Here is a 21,871-nt window from a genome sequence, read left to right as displayed (position 1 = left end):
ACGATCTTCCTTATTCACTGTCCATCTTTTGCATGCATATGAGGTTATTGAAAATACCATGGCTTGGGCCAGGCACACCTTAGTCCTCAAGCTGACATCTTTGCTCTTCAACACTTTGAAAAGGTCTTGTGCAGTAGATTTGCCTAATGCAATACGTCACTTGATTTCTTGACTGCTGCTTCCATGAGTGTTGATGGTTGATCCAAGAAGAATGAAGTCCTTGACAACTTCAATCTTTTCTCTGTTAATAAGAGTGTTGTTTATTTGTCCAGTGGTGGATCAATTAGCGACTGGAAATGAAGGATAGGTTAAGGGAGGTAGCCAGAAGCTAGGGGTGGAAGGGAAAAGGTAGGAGACTAGAGTCATATGAAGTTGCTTTTAATCCTGGTTGCATATTAGAATCACCAGAGGAGATGTTTAAAAATAACCAATGCCCAGGGCCCACCAATTAAATAAGAATATCTGGGGGTGGGGTCAGGGCACTGGTATTTGTAAAAAGATCCCCCGGGTGATTGTATGTGCAGGCAGGGCTGAGAACCACTGAGGTCAGAGCAGGAATCCTATGGAGAGGATTAGTAATTAGCTGGCCTCATCCCCTACTTTGACACAAAGGGTGTCTAGATCAGGGACAGGGAGGAACTCGCTCAAGGTCACCATCACAGAGTGGACAGAGGTCAAAAGGAAGTAGGAGTGACTGTGCTGGCCGCTGGCCAGAGTGGACACTGAGAAGTAAGAGTCTGTCTCTGCAGTCAACACGGCCCACACTGATGCTCAACCCAGGTCATGCTGATGTCTTGGGCTGCCCGCTCCCCATGGGCTCTCAGATGGTTCTGTAACTCCCCACCTTCCACCAAATGACTGCATAAATAAGTGTTCCAACTTCTTTTCTGAACCCAGCACATGAAAGAATCTCTTTAGGGAATTAATAAGTACCCAAGTCCCAAAGGCCTGACCCTTACCTGCAGCGATATGCAAATAGAACCTGAACACCCAGGGTGCAGCATTCAGAGGCTAGGAGCAAATGGTATGCAAATGTATGCAATCATTATGCAAACAAGGGCAGCCCCAGATTAATGGCCTCCATCCTTCAACCAGACAGCAGCTGTCTCTTTTGCTACAGGCATGGCTGACAGGGAGGCAAGAGTTGTCTCCTGTCAGAAGCATCCTGAGAAAAGGTCAGCTTTCAGGGCAAGAGGAGGGATCACTCTGACACTTGACTTGCTGATGCTCTGATCTGAGAAATCAGGAGTGGGGTGTCTGTTAGTTAGGCAGGATCCTCTTCTGCGGCTCCATGCCCAGGTACTAGGTTCAATATGTGGCATTGAGCTTTGGGAGAGAGAGTGGTGGTGAGAGGGATGGTGAAGGTGGTGGAGATCATTGTAGAGTTTATAGCAGAAGCAGCAGGGTTGCAAATAGTTATTAAGAGGCTGGGAGAGGTGGAGGTGAGTGTGGTGAAGGTCCCGGAAACGGTGTTGACTTGGACAATAAAGATAATGGTACTTTCTGAGAGCGGCAGACATGGACTGGGAGGAGATGGTTGTCATGGTGAAGGTCAATGGAATGGGGGTAATGGTAGTGGTGGGGTGGTGGTGATGGAGCTGATCTTGGGGGTGATGCTGTGGATGAAGGTGAAGATGATAGTGGGAATGTTAATGGTAGCACTAGTGGACAGAATGGTAGGAATGGAGGTGACAGTGGCGAAAGCCATGCTGGTGAGGATGCTGCTGCTGCTGCTGATGATGATGATGAAGGCAGCAGAAATATAGCAATGGCAAGTGATGATGGTGTTAGTGGAGATGAAGGTAGAGGCACAAGTCATTGAAGCAATGATAGTGTTGTGGGGTGAAGAGCATTGTAGTGACCAAGATGAGGGTGGAGAAGTGACAGAGAAGGTGAAGATGATTAGGGAGGGATTAGTGAAGAGCTCTGGTAGCGTAGTGGTTACGAATCGGGCTGCGAACCTTAAGGTCAGCGGTTCGAAACTACCAGCCGCTCCGCGGGAGAAAGATGAGGCTTTCTACTCCCGTAAAGATTTACACCCTCGGAAACCCTGTACAGGGTCGCTATGGGTCGGACCCGACTCGATGGCACTTAACAACAACAACAACAGTGAAGATGGATTCTCAAAATTCTTAAACTCAATGGGGAGGGTGTTGTGAATTTGTCAGAATAGAGGCATAGGGAGGATGGAGAAGGAATTTGAAGAAAAGATACAAGGTTTATTTGTGCTGGGGAGAGAAGGACTGAGGTGCCCAACCATAGACCTAAAGAGACAACACCTAACTTACCTTTCCTTGCCAAAGACTCAGCTGCTCATCCCAGTTCCACTCAGGTGGCAGACCTCAGGTCTTCAAGCGACCTCGGAGGCAACTTCTAGCTGAGTAAATCATTGTCTCCCATGGGGCCTCATGAAAACCAAGTGACCAAGTAAGTTTGTTGTCTCCTTCTGGGAGAACAGAAACCTTGAGGCTGCGCAGGTGCAGTGGAGTGAAGCCACCTTGTGCGGGGGTGTCAGTGGAAGTAGAAGAAGATGACACATGGCAACTGGGGCTTGGGAGATATCAGGAGAAATCAGAGATGGCCTCCTACCCCAGGCCCAGGTCCTCACTACTTCTTCATCATCCTCACCTTCACCTTAACCTTACCTTGGTCAACACAATGAATATCCCCAGAGTGGCATTGTCCTCACAGATCAACCCCAAACAGACTACAGAGTGAACCAGTTTAGACATGAGCTCAGGAGACAACCTCAGGACAAATCCCGACTCTGCCCCTTAATCGCAGTGTGACCTTGGACAATATATTTACCTTTTTTGAGCTTCGTTTTCCCACTTATACTTTAGAAATAAAACTACCTACCTTATCTACAAGGAAGACCAGTAAATATCACCATTATTCAAATTTACGCACCAACCACTAAAGCCTTCTACCAACTTCTTCAGTCTGAAATTGATTAAACACACAAACAAGATGCATTGATAATTGCTGGTGATTGGAATGCAAAAGTTGAAAGCAAAGAGGAGGATCAGTAGATGGAAAACATAATCTTAGTGATAAAAATGATACTGGAGATTGCATTTAAGAATTTTTCAAGACCAATGATTTATTCATTGTAAATATCTTTTTAAATAGCATAAAAGGCAGTTATTATACACAGGGACTGCACCACATGGGATGTACAGGAATCAAATTGACTACATCTGTGGGAAGAGACGGTAGAAAAATATCATCAGCCAAAAGAAGGCCGGGGCAGACTGTGGAACAGACCATTAATTGCTCATATGTAAGTTCAGGCTAAAGATGAAGAAAATTAAAACAAGTCCATGAGAACCAAAATATGATCTATGACATATCTCACCTGAATTTAGAGATCATCTCAAGAACAGATTTAATGCGCTAATCACTAAAGGCCAAAGACCAGAAGAGCTGTTGGATGACCTCAAGAACATCATACAGGAAAAAAGCAAAAGACATTAAAAAGACAGGAAAGAAAGAAAAGAAGGATGTCAGAAGAGACTCTGAAATTTGCTTTCCAGCATAGACAAGCTAAAGCGAATGAATGAAATAAGGAAATCAAAGAACTGAACAGAAAATTTCAAAGGGCAGCTCAAGAAGACAAAGTCAAGTACCATAATGAAATGCGCAAGGACCTGGAGTTAGAAAACCAAATACAAACACACTCAGCATTTCTCAAGCTCAAAGAACTGAAGAAAAAATCCAAGCCTGGACTTGTAATCTTGAAGAATTCCATGGGTCCAATATTGAATGACACAGAAAGCAGATGGAAGGTACACAGAACCTTTCAACAACAACAACAAAAAGGTCAATGTTCAATCATTTCAAAAGAGCATTTAATCAAGAATTGATGATACTGAAGAAAAAAGTCCAAGCTGCACTGAAGGCACTAGTGAAAAACAAGATTCCAGGAATTGATGGATTACAAATAGAAATCATTCAACAAACTGATGCAGCACTCACTCATCTCTGCCAAGAAATTTGGAAGACAGCTACCTGGCCAACTGATTGGAAGAGATCCATATTTATGCCCATTTCAAAGAGAGGTGACCCCAGAAAATGTGGAAATAATCAAACAATATCATTAATATCACACAAGTAAAATGTTGCTAAAGACAATTCAAAAACAGCTGTAACGGTACATCAAGAAGGCACTGCCAGAAACTCAAGCCAGATTCAGAAGAGGACATGGGACTAGGGATATCACTGCTGACATCAGATGGAGCTTGGCTGAAAGCAGAGAATACCAGAAGGATGTTTACTTGTGCTTTATTGACTATGCAAAGACTTTCAACTGTGTGGGTCATGTTAAAATATGGATAACATTGTGAAGAATGGGTATTCTAGAACACTTAATTGTATTAATGTGGAACCTGAACATAGACCAAGAGGCAATCATTTGAACAGAACAAGGAGATACTGAATGGTTTAAAATCAGGAAAGGTGTGCAACAGGGTTGTATCCTTGCCCCTACTTATTCAATCCGTATGCTAAACAAATAATCCGAGAAGCTGGATTATATGAAAAAGAGCATGCCATCAGGATTGGAATCAGAGACCATAGCCTCCAGTATGGATTGCATCTCAATGTCAAGAAAACAAAAATCCTCACCACTGGACCAATAAACAGCATTCTTATCAATGGAGAAAACACTGAAGTTGTCAAGGACTTCATTCTTCTTGGATCAACTATCAACACTCATGGAAGCAGCAGTCAAGAAATCAGATGGCATATTGCTTTAGGCAAATCTGCTACACAAGACCTTTTTAAAGTGTTGAAGAGCAAAGATGTCAACTTGAGACTAAGGTACGCCTGACCCAAGCCACGGTATTTTCAATAACTTCAATGCATGTGAGAGTTGGATAGTGAGTAAGGAAGACCGTAGAAAAATTGATGAATTTGAGTTATGGTATTAGAGGAGAATATTGAAAGTACCATGGGCTGTCAAAAGAACAAATAGATTTGTGTTGGAAGAAGTGCAGCCAGAGTGCTCCTTGGAGGCCAGGATGGTCAGACTTTGTTTCTCATACTTCAGACATATTGTCAGGAGGGACCAGTCACTGGAGAGGGATATCATATTTGGTAAGGTGGAGGATCAGAGAAAAAGAGGAAGACCCTTCAGGGAAATGGACTGACAAAGTGGCAGCATCAATGGCCTCAAGCATGGCAATAATTGTGAGGTTGGCCCAGGACCCGGAAGTGTTTCGTTTTGTTGTGCATAGGGTCACTATGAGTCAGTACCAATGTGGTGGCACCTAACAATAACAACAGAAGCAACATCAGGATTGGAGGAAGACTCATTAGCGATCTGGTTGCAATGGACAGATGCTGAAAGCAAAGAGAAGTTAAAATACTTACTGATAAAGATCAAAGGCTACAGCCTTCAGTATGGATTATACCTTAATGTGTTGTTGTTGTTAAGTGCCATCAAGTTGGTTCCAACCCATAGCGACCCTGTATAGGGTTTCCAAGGAGCATCTGGTAAGCTTGAACCACTGACCTTGTGGTTCAAATTGACTTTACAGTTCAGTGCATTAACCCACAGCATCACACCAGGACTCCGTATCTCAATGTAAAGAAACCAAAAATCCTCATAACTGGACCAATAACTAACATCATGATTAATGAAGAAAAAGATTAAAGTCATCAAAGACTTCATTTGTTTGAATCCACTGTCAACACTCATGGAAACAGTCATCAAGAAATCAAATGACATATTGCATTAGGCAAATCTACTGTACAAGACCTCTTTAAAATGCTCAGAGCAAAGATATCTGTTTGAGGACTAAAGTGCGCCTGTCTCAATCCACGGTATTTTCAATACCCTCATATGTATGTAAAAGTTAGACCATGCATAAGGAAGAATGTAGAAAAATCGATGCATTTGAGTTATGGTGTTGGAGAAGAGTATTAAAAGTACCACAGACTGCCAGAAGAACAAGCAAATTTGTGTTGGAAGAAGTACAGTCAGAATGCTCCTTAGAAGCCAGGAAGGTGAGACTTGGTCTCTCACACTTCAGACTTATTATCAAGAAGAACCGGTCCCTGGAGAAGGACATCATGCTAGGGAAAGTGGAGGGTCAGCAAAAAAGAGGAAGACTCCCAATGAGATGGATTGGCATGGTGCAGCAGCAATGAACTCAAACGTAAGAATTGTTAGGATACCACAGGACCAGGCAGTGTTTCATTCTTTTGTGCACAGGGTCACAGTGAATTGGAAACAACTCAACAGCACCTTACAACAACCTTGCATGTTGTAGAGTGGATATGTCTATAACATATTTAGTCAAGAAAACGTAACAATGCAAAGAACTGGTAGTTCTCAGGCAGACACTACTGGTGTCAGATGCACATTGCTATTTGTTCTTTAACATGGGAAGTGGTAGCCATCACAGAGAGGGCCACCAGGACCTTACTGTTGTGCTTCCTACAACTACAGAGTGCAATTTCTGGGGTGAGCCACTTCCTCTTTCCTGCTGAACCTGCATTTGCATGTGACATCCTACAGGGGGCACTCCTTCAACACAGCACAGGACTCGGCTTGAAGGCCAGGAAGAAGGCATCTGCTCAGGATTTGAGAGTCATTCTCTGCAATCTATGAGCTCTGGCTGGGGCTGGGAGAAGCCATGTTGTTCATGGCTCTCAGAGGTCCTAAGCCTTCAACTCCAGGAGCAGATTTACCAGTAACGAGAGAAACCCACCAGGGCTCTACTGGGGCCTCTACTGGGAAGGGCGCTTGGAAATGGAGGAGTCATCGGACCTTCCTGAAAGCATCTCTTGGTTGCCTTAGAGTTCTGTGGGCAAATGTAGCGTATACCATAGCTCACTTCTATGCCCCATTTATTGGCCCAGGATCACCCCCATTCTTTCTCATATACACACACATTCATTGTGGACCAGCATGAGTCACTGTGAAAGGTGATGATTATCTTAATGTCCCAGGTAATGGCCCATGTTCACCAGTGTGGCCTGTGGAGAGTGGGCCATGGGATGAGTCATCTCCCCAAAGGCCAATGAGGTAGCCTGCAGAGGACCCACTGGTTTTTATTCCATCCATCACCCAAGTATACTCAGGGCTGCTGCTCTCACCAGCAGAGACTCTGCTCCAAGACTCAGTCTGGCCAGGCACCTGAGCAGCCGAACTACGCCATGCACTCTGGACACAGGGTCAGCTGTCACTAGCTGTGACCTGGGCTCAGCAGGGGACTGGAGCCAGAGGCTGCCTGTTTTCTAAAGTCTATCCCCAACCATTTCCTGATTCGCAGTTTGAACACTCACCCAAGGATCAGTGTTCAACAGATGTAATGTGAGTCACAAATACAGGCCATGTATGTAATTTAAAATTCTGAATAACTCCATTGAAAATAGAAACAGGTGAAATGTTAGCATTTTATTTCCTAAGCCCTGGTGGCACAAGGTTTGAGGCACATTTTCTGAGCCCCAGACAGGATTGGGAAGGGTATGACAGGTGAGGAAGGAAATGCTCTGGGGTCGTCGACTATGTGGGCAGGAACCAAGGGCACATCTGACCTTCTGTGGCTGGTCCCAGAGAGCTCAACTAGGATTATCTGGCTAGGCACTAAATCCAGTGACTGTGGTTGTTGCCGAGTGTTGTCATGAGTTCCGGCTCATAGCAATCCACTATAAGGTTCCCAAGGAGTGGCTGGTCGGTTTGAACTGCCAACCTCGTGGTGCAAACTGCCCTTGCAGTCCAGTGCTTTATCCTACAGCGCCACACCATGACTCCAAAAGCCAGTGATTAGAATCCTTATGAAAGAGAAGAAAGGCACAAAGACAAGGAAACAGGCCATGGAAAAATGCAGGTGGGGATTGGAGTAATGCAGTTTGTACCAAGGAATGCCAAGAGCCACCAGAAATTGGGATAGTAAGGAAGAATTCTCCCCCTAGAAAAATGTGGGACAAAACTCAAAATTACATATATATATAAAAGACCAGGTTTACTGGTAGAATAGAGACTCGTGGGACCCCTGATACTATGACCCTTAGTCACTCTTCAAGTCTGGAACTGGACTCACCCGCATGATTCAATTCTGGCCAGACAATAGACCGGTCTGTAAGGGGAGCAGTAACACTAGTGAGGTTCACACACTTTAGAATAATCAACCACTTAAGATCAAAAGGGCAGCATTTACCCAAGGACAAAATTCAGAAGAGTTAGGAATAAAGGAGAACTGAAACAGGAAACCCAGGGAGGAAGTGAGATAAGTGATGTTCCATTGTCGAGAATACAATCAATCTCCACAACAAAACAGTGTGTATGAAACGAGATGTGTCAAACATGATCTGCTCTTACTGCATCCAATTCACAATAGAAAAAAAAAGAAAAGAAAAGAAGGTTAGAAGAATTCTTCCCGTAGAGCCTTCAGAGGGAGTGTGACCCTACCGACACTTTGATCTGGGGCTTCTGGCCTGTAGAATTGTGAGGAAATAAATTCCAGTTATTGAAAGCTCCCAAGTTGTGGTAATTTGTTGCAGCATCCATAAGAAACACACAGTAATTAAAGCAGCAGGCCTACAGACAAAGCAAGAAGGCAAGGAGAGGTTCGTAGGGCACAAGACACTGGGGAACACTGAACTGTGTCACACAGCGCCTCCTATGGGTCAGGGCTCTCACCTCCCAGCTGTGGTCGGCGCAGGATTCTCTATCTGCTCTTGGCCCAAGAAAGCGGCCTCACTAAAAAGCTCACATCCCCTCGAGGGGGATTGTGTCATGAGTACTGGCCAAGTCCTCTGGCCTCACTCCCGGCCCCAGATGCTCCAAGCAACATATATGACAGTGTTGCAGCTCACAGCCCCCTCAGCCCACTTCAGCTGCCTAAACTCCCGCAGGCTGTGGGGTGCGATCCTAGAACCCTCCCACTCACATTCTTGCGTGCAAATCCGCATTGCAGGGTCTGCCTCCAGGTGGATCTGTTTCCTACGTCTGCTGTAAATAAATTTCCACCTACTCGGTGCCTGGGAATAAAACACATGTATTCTCTTGCAGTTCTGGAGGTCAGAAATCCTATCAATTTTGCAAGGTGTGGCGGGGGGGTGGCTTCCTCTGGAGGCTGTAAGGGAGCTGTACCTTTCTAGCTCCTGGGATCACCTGCATCGTTGAATGTGACACTCTCCTACGTCATTAACTTTGTTTTTCTTGTTGTCACATCCCCTGTGTTCTCTGACCTTCTTGCTTCCCTCTCAGAAAGACCCTTGTGATTACTTTTGGAGCTCACCTGAATCAGCGAGGATAATCTCTCCATGGCAAGATTCTTAATTTAATCACATCCACAAAGACCCTTTTTCCAGATAAGGTCACAGGTTCCAGAGAGTTGTTGTTGTTGTTAGGTGCCATTAAGTTGATACCGACTCATAGCGACCCTATGCACAACAGAACGAAACACTTCCGGGTCCTGGGCCAACCTCACGATTATTGCCACGATTGAGCCCATTGATGCTGCCACTTTGTCAATCCATCTCCCTGGGGGTCTTCTTCTTTTTCTCTGACCCTCCATCTTACCAAACATGATACCCTTCTCCAGGGACTGATACCTCCTGACAGTATGTCCAAAGTATGAGTAGGACATAGAGATCCTTGAGGGACTTTTATCCAGTCTCCCACACCAAGAAGCCTAACCTAAGAAAGCAGTCTTTACCCTTAAACTGGGCGCCCACTGTGATACCCCTCCAAGTCCTTCAAGCATCTGCTTTTTATGAAAGGGCAGTAGGTGAGGCATGCTTTATGTTCAACTATCCTAGAGGTTGGCAGATCGAGCCCATCCAGCAGTGCTGCAGAAGAGAGGCCCAGTGAACCGCTTCTGTCAAGATTACCACCAAGAGAACATCAGGAAGAAGCCCTCGGGATCTGACCTGCTCCTCTTTCCACACGCTTCTCCAGCGCTCTGAGGCTATGGCTGCTCGCTGCCACTTTCTGCTCCCCGAGTCACTCACCTTTGCTGTATTGCCAAGATGTCTCTTTCTAACAAGCTTACTCTGGACAAGCTGGACGTGAAAGGAAAACAAGTGGTCATGAGAGTGGACTTCAATGCTCCTATGAAGAGCAACCAGATAACAAACAACCAGAAGATCAAGGCTGCCATCCCAAAGCATCAAATTCTGCTAGGACAACAGAGCCAAGTCAGTTGTTTTTGTGAGCCACCTGGGCCGGCCTGATGGTGTCCCCATGTCTAAATTATACTCCTTAGAGCCAGTTGCTGTAGAACTCAAGTCTTTGCTGAGCAAGGATGTTCTTTTCTTAAAGGACTGTGTGGGTCCAGAAGCAAAGAAAGCCTATGCTGATCCAGCTGATGGTTCTGTCATCCTGCTGGAGAAGCTGCACTTTCATGTAGAAGAAGAAGGCAAGGGAAAAGATGCCTCTGGGAATAAGGTTAAAGCCAAACCACGTGAAATAGAAGCTTTCCAAGCGTCACTTTCCAAGCTAGGGGATGCCTGTGTCAATGATGCTTTGGGCACTGCTTACCAAGCCCACAATTCCATGGTGGAAGTGAATCTGCCACAGAAGGCTGGTGGTTTCTTAATGAAGAAAGAGCTGAATTACTTTGCCAAAGCCTTGACGAGCCCAGAACGACCCTTCCTGGCCATCCTGGGCGGAGCTAAAGTTGCAGACAAGATCCAACCGATCAATAATATGCTGGACAAAGTCAATGAGATGATTATTATGGTGGAATAGCTGTTACCTTCCGTAAAGTGCTCAATAATATGGAGCTTGGTACTTCTCTATTTGATGAAGAGGGAGCCAAGATTGTCAAAGATCTAATGACCAAAGCTGAGAAGAATGGTGTGAAGATTACCTTGCCTAGTTACTTAATCATTGCTGACAAGTTTGTTGAGAATGCCAAAACTGGTCAAGCCACTGTGGCCTCTGGAATACCTGTTAGCTGGCCGGGCTTGGACTGTGGTCCTGAGAGCAGCAAGAAGTCTGCAGAGGCTGTCACTCGGGCTAAGCAGATTGTGTGGAATGGACCTGTGGGAGTATTAGAATGAGAAGCTTTTGCCCAGGAAACCAAAGCCCTCATGGATGAGGTGGTAAAAGCCACTTCCAGGGGCTGCACCATCATAGGCGGTGGAGATACTGCCACTTGCTTGCCAAATGGAACACCGAGGATAAAGTCAGCCACGTGAGCACTGGTCACTGGGGCTGGGGCTAGTCTGGAACTCCTGAAAGGTAAAGTTCTTCCTGGGGTGGATGCTTTCAGCAACATTTAGTGATTTCCTACACACAGTCCTAAATCAACTGAGTGCTTTCCCTTGGCATTAGCTTGTCAAGATTCTGCTACTGGCAAGAAATGAAGCACCAGGAACTCTTAAAAGACATTCACAGGATCTCAGCTCGTTACGACCGACACTCTGGATTTTCCTACAGTCTTCAAGATCCCATTTCAATTTCTAGTGGCTAACCAGTGCTTTCTAGAATATTATATTTTGTATGTTAAAAGAAAGTGAGCTGTGTTAGCTTAGTTCACTTTTAAGTAGCTTACTCTGATTAGCTTTGTCATTGTATTATTACCGGAATGGAAATATGACATTCCAGTTTTAAGCAGGTATGGGGACAACGTTGATGATCTATGAAATAAACAATACGATTGTCCATTTAAAAAAAGAAAACGTTAGGGAACATAGTTCTACTCCTCACCACACGGGGTCGCCATGAGCCAATGGACTGGAGAGCAAGGGACTTTTTTGTTTGGGGGCTTTGTTTTTGCCCATGGAAGCACTCACTACTTCTGGAGGTAGGGCATCCCTGTATCCAGCTAACAGGAAGACTGAAGCAAGCAGGGATGCCACCGATCTAGGAAAGCCTGCTGCCTCTTTTCCTCTCAGTGCATCACATCTTCCAAGACTTAATTGCACCACAAAGCCTTCCCCTGCCCAGACCCGATGGCTACCTCCTCTCTGGCCTCCACCGCACCCTCTGGTGCCTCCATGGGCACACACCCTGAAGCCTGTTGTACCCATCTGTCCTGGCACATCTGTGTGCATAGGGACCATGCTTTTCTCATTTTCTCATCCCTTGTAATGCCTAGCATGGGGTCTGCCCGCCACGGAGAGTGGAATTCTTGTCTGCTTCCAATCAATCAAATAAATGCTTACAGAACTGGGTCGTGCCGAGCAGCCCCAAGTCTCTCGATGAGGAAGATGGAAGTGCGCAGCAGTGCTGGGCCCAGGCTGTTTAGTTCTACATCCACGCAGGCGGGTGCCGGGGTCCGCCTCTTCTACCAACCCAGCTCCAGCAGCTGATGAAGTGGCCTGCCACTGCTCCTACAGGTGCCCTGGCTTCCTCGTTCTGGCTCCAAGCAACTCCAGAACCAGCTCCAAGCTCTACTTTCCCCCACTCATGGCTAGGAATCCTGGTGTGGCGCTGTGGGCACTGGCCTGCAAAGTTGGTTTGAGCCATAAGGTCAGAAGTTTAAGCTCACCAGTTAGAGACCCTATACAGGGTCGCTATGGGTCAGAACCAACTCAATGGCACTTATCAACAACAATGGTGTGGTGCTGTGGGTTAATATACTGGACTGCAACATCGTCTGAACTGTAAGGTCAGCGTTTCGAGCTCACCAGCCACTCCTCGGAAACACTCTACACGGTTGTTGTGAGTTGGAACCGACTTGAGGCACTTAACAACAACAATATGTATCTTCCAAACAGTTCTTTCCTTTCTTGTTCTTTTCACAATAGCCTCTACTCTCTATTTCCTCATCTCTCTTTCTCCCCATCACTCACTCCTTGTAGCGTTTGCCTCTTTATCTCATGGAAACCATCCTCCCTAATGCCACCAACACCCTCCTTGCTGTCCAATCCAAAGGACATTCAGTCTTTACCATACCCTGACCAACCCTTTCTGCTGCCTCCATCCCTGGTGGCCATGCTCTCCGGATTCTTGGGTCTGTCCATAGGACGGTGTTCTCTTATTTTGAAATGAACTTGACTGGAAGCCCAAGGAACAGCCCTCTACCAGCCAGGATGGGAGTTGGTGGATAAGTACCCCAGCTCTCTTGCTCCCCAATGGGCTGATTCTGAGGTGTGTTCTAGTACAGCCTCAGAGTGTCCCTGGTGAACTGAGCCCCAGTTGCTCATTAACACAACCTGTATTTTCTTTCCTCTCTTCCCTGTCTCACGTCCCTCACTTGTTTCAAGTGCTCTCTGGAATCATCTTCCAAATAAATGACACCATCCAAATCTTTGTTGACAGGCCTGTTTGGGAGAAAATAACTCCAACAAACTAAAGCAACCTATCAGCTCTTGTTACTCTCCTCATGGTCCACAAGACAATCTAGGCGCCTTCACATAGTAGCAAGACCCTCAGTGATCCAGGTTCTTGTCTGGCGTGCTCTTCTTTTTCAGCCTCTTGCTCTATATTCTGGCAGCGATGAACTGTTTGTGGATACCACTGTTACCAACAGCAACAGCTCTGGCCCCTCCACACCCAGGCTTCTGCCCTCTGCCCAGGATGTCCCTCCGTGTCTCTTCTGCATTTCTGCAGCATTATCTCTGTGCAGGCATTTAATCTGGGAAGATTTCCTTCCCAAGTGTGAAGTTCAGTCCTTAAGGTGAGCATAGTTTTGAAGTCAGCTCCAAAGAAGAACCAATCAGGATGGTGAGGATGTTGGTTCGATGTCAAGTCCCATAAGGCCCAGTGAGACCTTGCCCTGGGGAGGTTGCCATTGGACAGCTCTGTGGCCAGCCCTGTAGGCAGCCTCCCTGAACCCTACAAGGCAGGTCCTTGCCTTTGCCCAGTGGTGGGCTTAAGTAAGCATGCACTGACTCCCAAAACCGAAATTTGTGCATCTCTTCCCAATTCCGTGTTCAGTGGCATCGTGTTGGTAGCAGATTTCCTAGCTGGTTTGGACCAGTTCAGTAATGGCCAATGAAGTAAAATTGGAACAGACTCAAATTTGTAAAACGTGATTGTATTGGAACAGTAACCAAAGTCCTGGAATGGGAGAGTTGGAAGAGGCATAGTAAGTCCTTTCAGGAGCCTGATTCGGGAATCTGGGCCATTTCCAGGATTGTGGAGAACAACGCACATTCAAAGTTGACTGTCTTCTTGGAGCGAGGCACTGTTATGTAGGATTCTGTTGACTAAGAGACTTGGTTGCTATACAACACACACACTGTCCTTGTTTTCTAAGAGGGAGGTGAAGTTTCTAGCAGGGTGTCAGCCCATAATTTTTCCCTTACCAGTCATCATTCTGGTACATCCACATTTTACAAATCAAAGTCCACTCGGTTTCACTTTGTCATACATAACTGAACCAGGAAGAACTAGTTTGAAGCCCTGGTTGGGAGCTTGAAATTGGTCATGGTTGGAGTATTTACACAATGTTGTTGTTGTTAAGTGCTGTCGAGTAGATTCCAACCCATAGCTACCCTGTATAGGGTTTCCAAGGAGCAGCTGGTGAGCTTGAACCACCGACCTTGCAATTCAAGTGACTTTGCAGTCTGATGCATTAGCCCACAGCGCCACATCAGGATAGGCATTGGCACCACACATGGGCATTGGCAAATGCTACCGATCAGAGATTCATTTGCCTAGTCACCTCCCAACCTGTGGCTCCCAGGTGCAATGAAACCCTGAGCACAGCTATGGTTCTACAATATGTACTTCAGGTTTCAGCTCTGAGCCGCCCTCAAGGGATAGATCGGCATCAGCTTTCAGAGGACTGAGGGTGGTCAACTGGGCAGAGTAGTGACCAATCAGATGTGGACAGGAGCTAGGGGCTCCTGGGTGAAACTGAAATTACAGGACATGGGCCAGGTTTGTGCATGTGTGTAAAAGGGAGACTTCAAGAGATGGACAGACTGAAAGAAAGCGTGAGACAAGAGAGAGCAATAAAGAGAAAAGCAAAGCAGATGCATCTAAAACAAGTAAAAATCACAGAGAGAAGGAAAAAGACAGCGTGAGATAAGGCCAATGGAAGCAAGCACATAGAGCCAAGGGCAGAAACAGGAGAAGAATCTAGGGACCAAAGTGACAACTGGGAGCGAGGAACAAAGATAGCAGGAACAAGAGAGTGTGGGAGGGTGACCTGGACAGGTCCAGTGACCCCTGCCTCAACTGCATGTCACCTTGTGGTGCATGGTGACAGTACCAGTCAGAGGCCAGCATCCACCCAGAACGATGTCTCTGGAGCCCTCCCACCCCTAACCATCATGTGAACACCTCGTTCGGTGTCAAATACATACTTGCATCCAAAGATACAAATGTTTGATTGCTTCTTCAATTTAGGCACAAACTCTCCCAGTAATTCAATAATGCATTGCCCAATTACTCACATGACGAGTGATTTCAAATTAGGTAAAAAATATTTAGGCAATTAAATTGCTAAGTGATTTAATTGTTTCTGAAAGAAATTCCCTTATAATGCTCCCTTGAGTTTTTTCTTCTTCCTTTTTAAATCAATTGGTAGATTTAGGGATACACAGATTTAGGGCTCTTCCTAGAGGAATTCAACGCATCCTTGATGTTGTTGTTAAGTGCCGTCGAGTCAGATCCAACCCACAGCGACCCTGTATAGGGTTTCTGAGGAGAGGCTGGTGGGTTTGAACAACCGACCTTGCAGCTCAAACTGACCTTGCAGTCCAGTGCATTATCCTTCAGTCCTTGATGTTGTTGTTGTGAAGTGCCATCGAGTTGGTTCTGACCCATAGTGACTCTGTATAGGGTTTCTGAGGAGCAGCCGGTGAACTTGAACCGCCGACCTTGCAGTTCAAACAGCTTTGCAGTCTGGTGCATCAACCCACAGCGCCATACCAGTTAGGATTCCAGAATTCATGCTTTTTTCCCTTGCCCAGTGGCATGCTGAAGTCAGCTTGGACTGACCCTCAGAAACCAAATGAGACATCATGTTGGTAGTTTGAAATCAGTCTTTGGAAAATTGGCAACTGCTAACCCCAGGGCGTCTTTTTTTATTTTTTTCAGAATGTCACCATTGTCTTCACTCACCTCCCTCATTCCTCTGGAATCGATGGCTCCCAGATGACGTGAGACCGGAGCATGTCTGTAGGTCTATAGCACGTACTTCAATCTTGGCTTTGAACCTACAAGGAGCAGGGCACAGTGAGCCTGAGGGTGGTTTGGGGGCCCATTGAGCAGCATGGATGTACAAGAACCCTTCTCTGGCCTCTGGGCCTGGGGACCCTGGTACTTCACCCTCAAGGCAACATGGACTAGAGTGAAGAGCTTCTGTCTGAGTAGAAGGAGATTGAGTCTCAGGCAAGGAAAAAGACTAAGCAAAGGAAGTGTCTGGCTCTCAGTCACAGCAGTGTGCATAGGGTGAGTCCAGGCAAGTCGTCTGGGATCCACATTAGTGCCCTTTTGGCTAATCTAAGCTACTCAGACTTGGGCTCCAGGAAGTCTGTTGTGAGCCTTCTATATAATAAAGTTTGATTATTATTCATATCTCTCATTGTCTTCTCAGGAAGTTAAGTCCTAGTGGCTCATGGTCCTTTATGTCACCCACCTTGAAGGCTATAACTGGGCAAATTTGGCTGGAGAGGCACTGGGGAGATGCAAGACTTAAGGAAGAAGGAAAGGGAGAGACCCAAGAGAAATGTCAAAGGAGGATTTCCAGTGTCACTCTGGGCTATGATACTTAACCTAGCCTTCCACTGTGTCAGTAAATTTACCCTTGTGCACTGATGTTTCTAAGTGAGTGCTATTTACATGGGGAGGATGGTGGCAGTTTGAAGAAAAGGATGAGGGACCAGTTCCACTGGTTGCAGGTGGAGGGGACAAAGCACGTTGTGGAGAAGGGCAGGCTGGGCCAGAACCACAGACCTCCATGAGGAGAAGGCAGGTCCTCATCTCTCTGCTCTTCTGGAAAGTGGTTTATTCAGCGGAAACCATCCCAAGTCTATCCAGAGCATATGCCTCAAATTACCCTTGTGAGCAAGATGAGGTATGTACCAGGTTCTGGGCCATGAGGAAAGGTAGCAGGGATCAAGTCAACTAAAGGGACAAACTCAGCCTCTAACCCCATCCAAGACATGTTTTCAGTGCCAGGAAACTGTGTTTTAGATCTGAGTTATGGCAAGTGTTAGCCTATAGAAAGCCTCAAGCGTAGAATGAATTTGAGACTGATCTCATTTATGAAGAGAAAAGACCCTCAGGTCTGGAAGACCCTCCTCTGTAAACCTTGTCTTATGTCCCACCAGCCTGGTGATAAATAGACAGGCCTTGTCTTCATAAGGAGACCCTCACCAACCACAGAGACCCAACTCTGAAGGGAGTACGCTAATCCAAACAGCTGGGTCTCTCTCTCCTCCTCCTCTGCAATGTGGACCCACACTCTCCACCATCTACCTAGCCCACAGCAAACAGCTAAATATAGTCCTTTATTCTGAGACTCAGCATTCATTCCTCAGTTTAGTCATCTCAGTTCTTGCTCCTAGAACCTTACTGGACAACTCTCAAGCACATCTTTGGTGGGGTCTGCATGCCAGGTAGACTGACACAGGATTGAGAAAGCAGGTAAGAAGGTGTGAAACCAACATGGACTTGGGAATCAAAGAAAGTAGGGTTCAAATCTTAGCTTCACGGTTTCCTAGCTGTGCGACCTCAGGCAAATTATTTAATCTCCTGAAGCCTCGTTGTCTTCATCTGTTAAATGAGACGAATTGCCCATTGGCTCACAAAACTGCTAGGACAATCAACCAAGAGAACAGCTTCTAGCCAAGGCTTGACACAAAGGAAGGTTTGATAGCACTGTTAATTCCCCTCCCAGGAAAGCATTCTTTCTTTGCCTACCTACCCCACAGATAGAACAGAAACTAGAGTTACAATATCTGTCCCAGAAAATGGTTTTACTGAGATCTGTAAATCCAGTGGTTTGTAATGGATGCACTACATAGACCCTGGTCCTGGCCTCCTCTCTGTAAGGCTGTCAAATGTGCTTCCGGGTGAACCACACACACACACATACGGGAACATTCACAAAGGCATACCAACTCTCGCAAACACTCATGCATTCCAAGATACTAATCAACACCGAGGCGTACTCACAAACACAGACACATCCAGCCAAGCACAAGGTCACAAGGACAGGCAGACACATGCATAAACACTCACACACAGACACACCAGAATGAACACAGATTAGATTACTGATTACTGTTGCACAAAGCCATGCAGACCTAAAGACAAACACGCACACATAAGGGTGTGTGCACATTGCTTGGTCTGGGCGCAGACTGTCTAAGGCACAAAGAAACAGTCCAGCCAAGCTTCTGCTGTCTCCTCCTGGGTCAGCGCCAAGCCCTGGTGTGTAAAGAGTCTTTGGCGCCCTCTGCTGGCTGCAGCTCTGCTTTCCACCCAAATCCTATCCAGCAGGAACCTGCATGGCAAACACTGGCGCTGAAGGGAGGGGAGATAAAAAAGATAGAGTGCAGGAAGACAAGAAGAGGAGAAGCTGGACCCATTATATTCCCAATGCCACCAGGATGGAGGATTTGGCCCTGCGTCCATTCCACTGACCCAGCAGCTGTTTACAGGAAAGCCAACTTCTCAGATGCCCATAAAGATCCTCTAGAGACCTGCTGGGACACAGTCAGGTGGGTGAGGGGCACAGGCCCCAGGGGGCTTCTCAGGCCTCTGGCAGTGGTGTCATACTCTAGACCCCAAAGTCCTTTCTAGTTTCTCCAGAAATGCTAAGGCCAAGCCTTCAATCCTGAAGGCAGCAGAGTTGGATGGCTGAGTGCCGGTACTGCCCTCACAGGCTGTCTGTCCTGGAATCCTCTCCTTCCCCAGCACCCTTATCCTCATCTGCAACATGGACAAAGAAATGCAGTTGGTGGGGGATTAAATCGGAAATTTAGAGCGCAGGCCTGGAACACTGTAAGCACACAGTAAGTGCCTTTGCTGTTATTACTGGTGTTGTATTTGTTGTTGCCTTGGCCATGAACTTCACAAGGGAAGTTAATGTATAGTTTCATCAGAGCCTCTGGGAGGTGGAAGGACACTGCACTTGTCAGCCACGCCTTTGCAGGCCAACCTGAGCCACAATGTTAAATAGAACCCTGGAGAGAGAACATCAGCTGAGATTGCCTGACCACCCCAGCCCAGGGCTGTGCATCTGACCTGAGCTCAGCCAATGAATCCCTCCTCTGTGTTTCTAGACTTGGATCCATCAAGATTCAGTTCTCTCTCATGGTAGAAACTCCAAGGTATAAAACCTGGAAGCCAGTGGCCATGTTTCCTGTCTTGTGCAGTAAGAATAAAGCTGGTCTGTAGCAAGAAGCAGAAACATGGGCTTAGAGAGACCCCTGAGTCCCAATATCACTGACGTCTACCTGCATCACTGCCTTCCTCCAGGCTCAATTACTTGACTGCTACTTAGATGTTGTGAGATGCTCCAGGAGCCTTCCAATGAAAACCAACCAGCCAACCGCTGCCTTTGAGTCAACCCCAATTCATGGTGTCCCCCTATGTGCCAGAGTAGGAGTGAAGTCCATAGGATTTTCAATGGCTGATTTTTTTTAAGTAGGTCATCAGGATTTTCTTTAAAGTCACCTCTGGGCAGACTCAAATCTCCAATCTTTTCATGAGCAGTCCAATGTGTTAACCAGAGACTCTCCTTCCAATAAATCCCCAGTTTTGCTTAAGCTGCTATGAGTTAAAAGGAGCTCTGGTAGTGTAGTGGTTACGAATTGGGCTGCAAACCGCAAGGTCAGCAGTTCGAAACTACCAGCTGTTCCGTGGGAGAAAGATGAGACTTTCTGTTCCTGTAAAGATTTACAGCCTTGGAAACCACCCTGTACAGGGTCGTTATGAGTCGAAACGACTCCACAGCACCTAATAACAACAACTATGAGTTAAGTGAAACTTTCACATTTCTACGATGCTGAACTGGGTTAAACAGAGCTTCCAGACTAAAATGAACTAGGAAGAAAGGGCTGGCAATCTCCTGCAGAAAATCAGCCAATGTAAACCCAGTGGATGGCAACAGTCCTAGTCCATTGTGTTGGGGTCACCATGAGTCAGAGGCCAGACTGATGGCAGCTAATAACAACTGTAAGTTGTATTTCTGTCACTTAAAAGCAAAAGGATAAGACTTGCTCTTTGACCCTGCTCAATCCCAGTGCCGATAGCCTCCCTACTCACAGATGTGTTTAACTCCTTGCTTTGGCCCATCCGCTGCCACGAGCTAGTTCCAAAGCTGCTTATATCTTTTGCTTTTAAATAAGATTTTTTCAAGTGTAACAGGCTTATTATGGAGTCTTAATTTGTTGGGGTTTAAACATAAAAAATTTTTTCTAACAACTGTCCCTAACTGTGCTCATTGAAATCCCTTTCCTGCTGAGTGGTGGGGATCTTAATGACATCTTGACTCTATCCACAACTCCCTTGTCACTTTCAGCTATTAGAACAGTCTCATTTCAGTCACCAAGATTCTTTCTTATTCCTCTCTTCCCAGCTGTTCCACCTTTGCTCAGACTAGAGCTGTGGCCCCCAGATGAGATGCTTGGCCCCAAGGGAGATGGACATCTGGCTGTAGATGCTTCCTTCCCATCCCTCTTCTAGGCACCTCTGGTGTTGTGGGGACAGGAGAGGGATGTGGAAGTAAATATCACAACTGTCCTCTCCTGGGTGGACTCTCACTGCTGTTCATCCGCTCTGAGTGACAGTGATTCAAATATGCCTCTTGGGTGGAGGGTCTTGTGGGTGGGGTACCAGCATGGGAACTTGAACTCAGCTACCTTACCCAGTGTGCTCTCTCAGCCTCACCACCTGTCTCCTAGTTCTCATCTTCCTTGCTCAGACAGCTCGGAGTATACCACAGAATCCAAAGATGAAGCAGACACCCATCGTGCGGTAAAATTCTGTTCTCTGTTTACAAGGCATCCCTTGTAGTTTGGAAAGAAACCATGCCTTTCACTCCCCACAGAGAGGAGAGGCAGTAAGTCACGTGACAAAAACCTATTCACCCACCACCCACCCCCAGCCCCTCACTGTGGGAGACGGCAAGTGGTTGTTGAGAAGATCCAGTGCAGCCATCCCCTTTGCAGAAAGGAGATGTTACTGGCTGTTGGCTGCTCACCAGCGATGGTCTGAACATAGAATGTGGGGCCCTAGTGTCTTTCGTGCTCAGCTGTATGTCTTAGCTGCAATTCTAGCACAAAAGGAAAAGTCCCACACAGCATCCCTCCCAGACCCCTGCTAAAATGATCAAATGGATGTAAAAGAAGAGAATGGCTTTGTCGGCCCTGGAAGCCAGAGAAGGTATATTCCCATGTCACAGGTGCGGGGCAGGCTCTGCAAAATGTGCAAGCTCAGATTGAAGGGAGACCCCCAAGGGTTGATTCATAATGTCAGTTTCTGAGAAAGCAAAAATTGTCCCATGGGATTTGCGCAGATGAGATCCTGACGGAATTTTCTCCATGCTGCCCCCAAGTGGTGGGACGTGAATCCATGTGGGGTGGGGCAGAGGGCCCATCATTTGGAAGCCTTTTCTATGCTGCTATGGCATTGTAACTACCAGCCGCTCCACGGGAGAAAGATGAGGCTTTCTACTCCCATAAAGATTTACACCCTCGGAAATCCTGTACAGGGTCGCTATGGCTCGGAACCGACTCGACGGCACTTAATAACAACGATGGCATTGTAGGATAAGCACTGGACTGATAGGTCGGTTGAACAGCAAGGTCGGCAGTTCAATTCACCAGCTGCTCCTTGGAAGCCTTATACAGCGTTACTATGAATTGGAACCGGCTCAACGGCACTTAACAATAGCTAATCTATGCTGCAAAGGAGGCCTGGTGGTACAGTGACTAGGCACGAGCTTACCAGCAGAAAGGCTGGCAGTTTGAACTCACTGGCTGCTCCGCGGGAAAAAGACGT

At 46.5% G+C, this 21,871-nt stretch overlaps 1 pseudogene; it reads left to right on the top strand.

Moving 5' to 3' along the window:
• Positions 1–9,984: 9,984 nt before the first annotated feature.
• On the top strand, positions 9,985–11,241 carry LOC102832385 (annotated as a pseudogene).
• Positions 11,242–21,871: the final 10,630 nt, after the last annotated feature.

The sequence above is a fragment of the Chrysochloris asiatica genome, unplaced genomic scaffold, assembly GCF_000296735.1.
Source record: "Chrysochloris asiatica unplaced genomic scaffold, ChrAsi1.0 scaffold00092, whole genome shotgun sequence".
Lineage (NCBI taxonomy): Eukaryota > Metazoa > Chordata > Mammalia > Afrosoricida > Chrysochloridae > Chrysochloris > Chrysochloris asiatica.
Note: the sequence above shows the minus strand (reverse complement) of the source record. Positions and strands in the feature narration are given on the sequence as shown.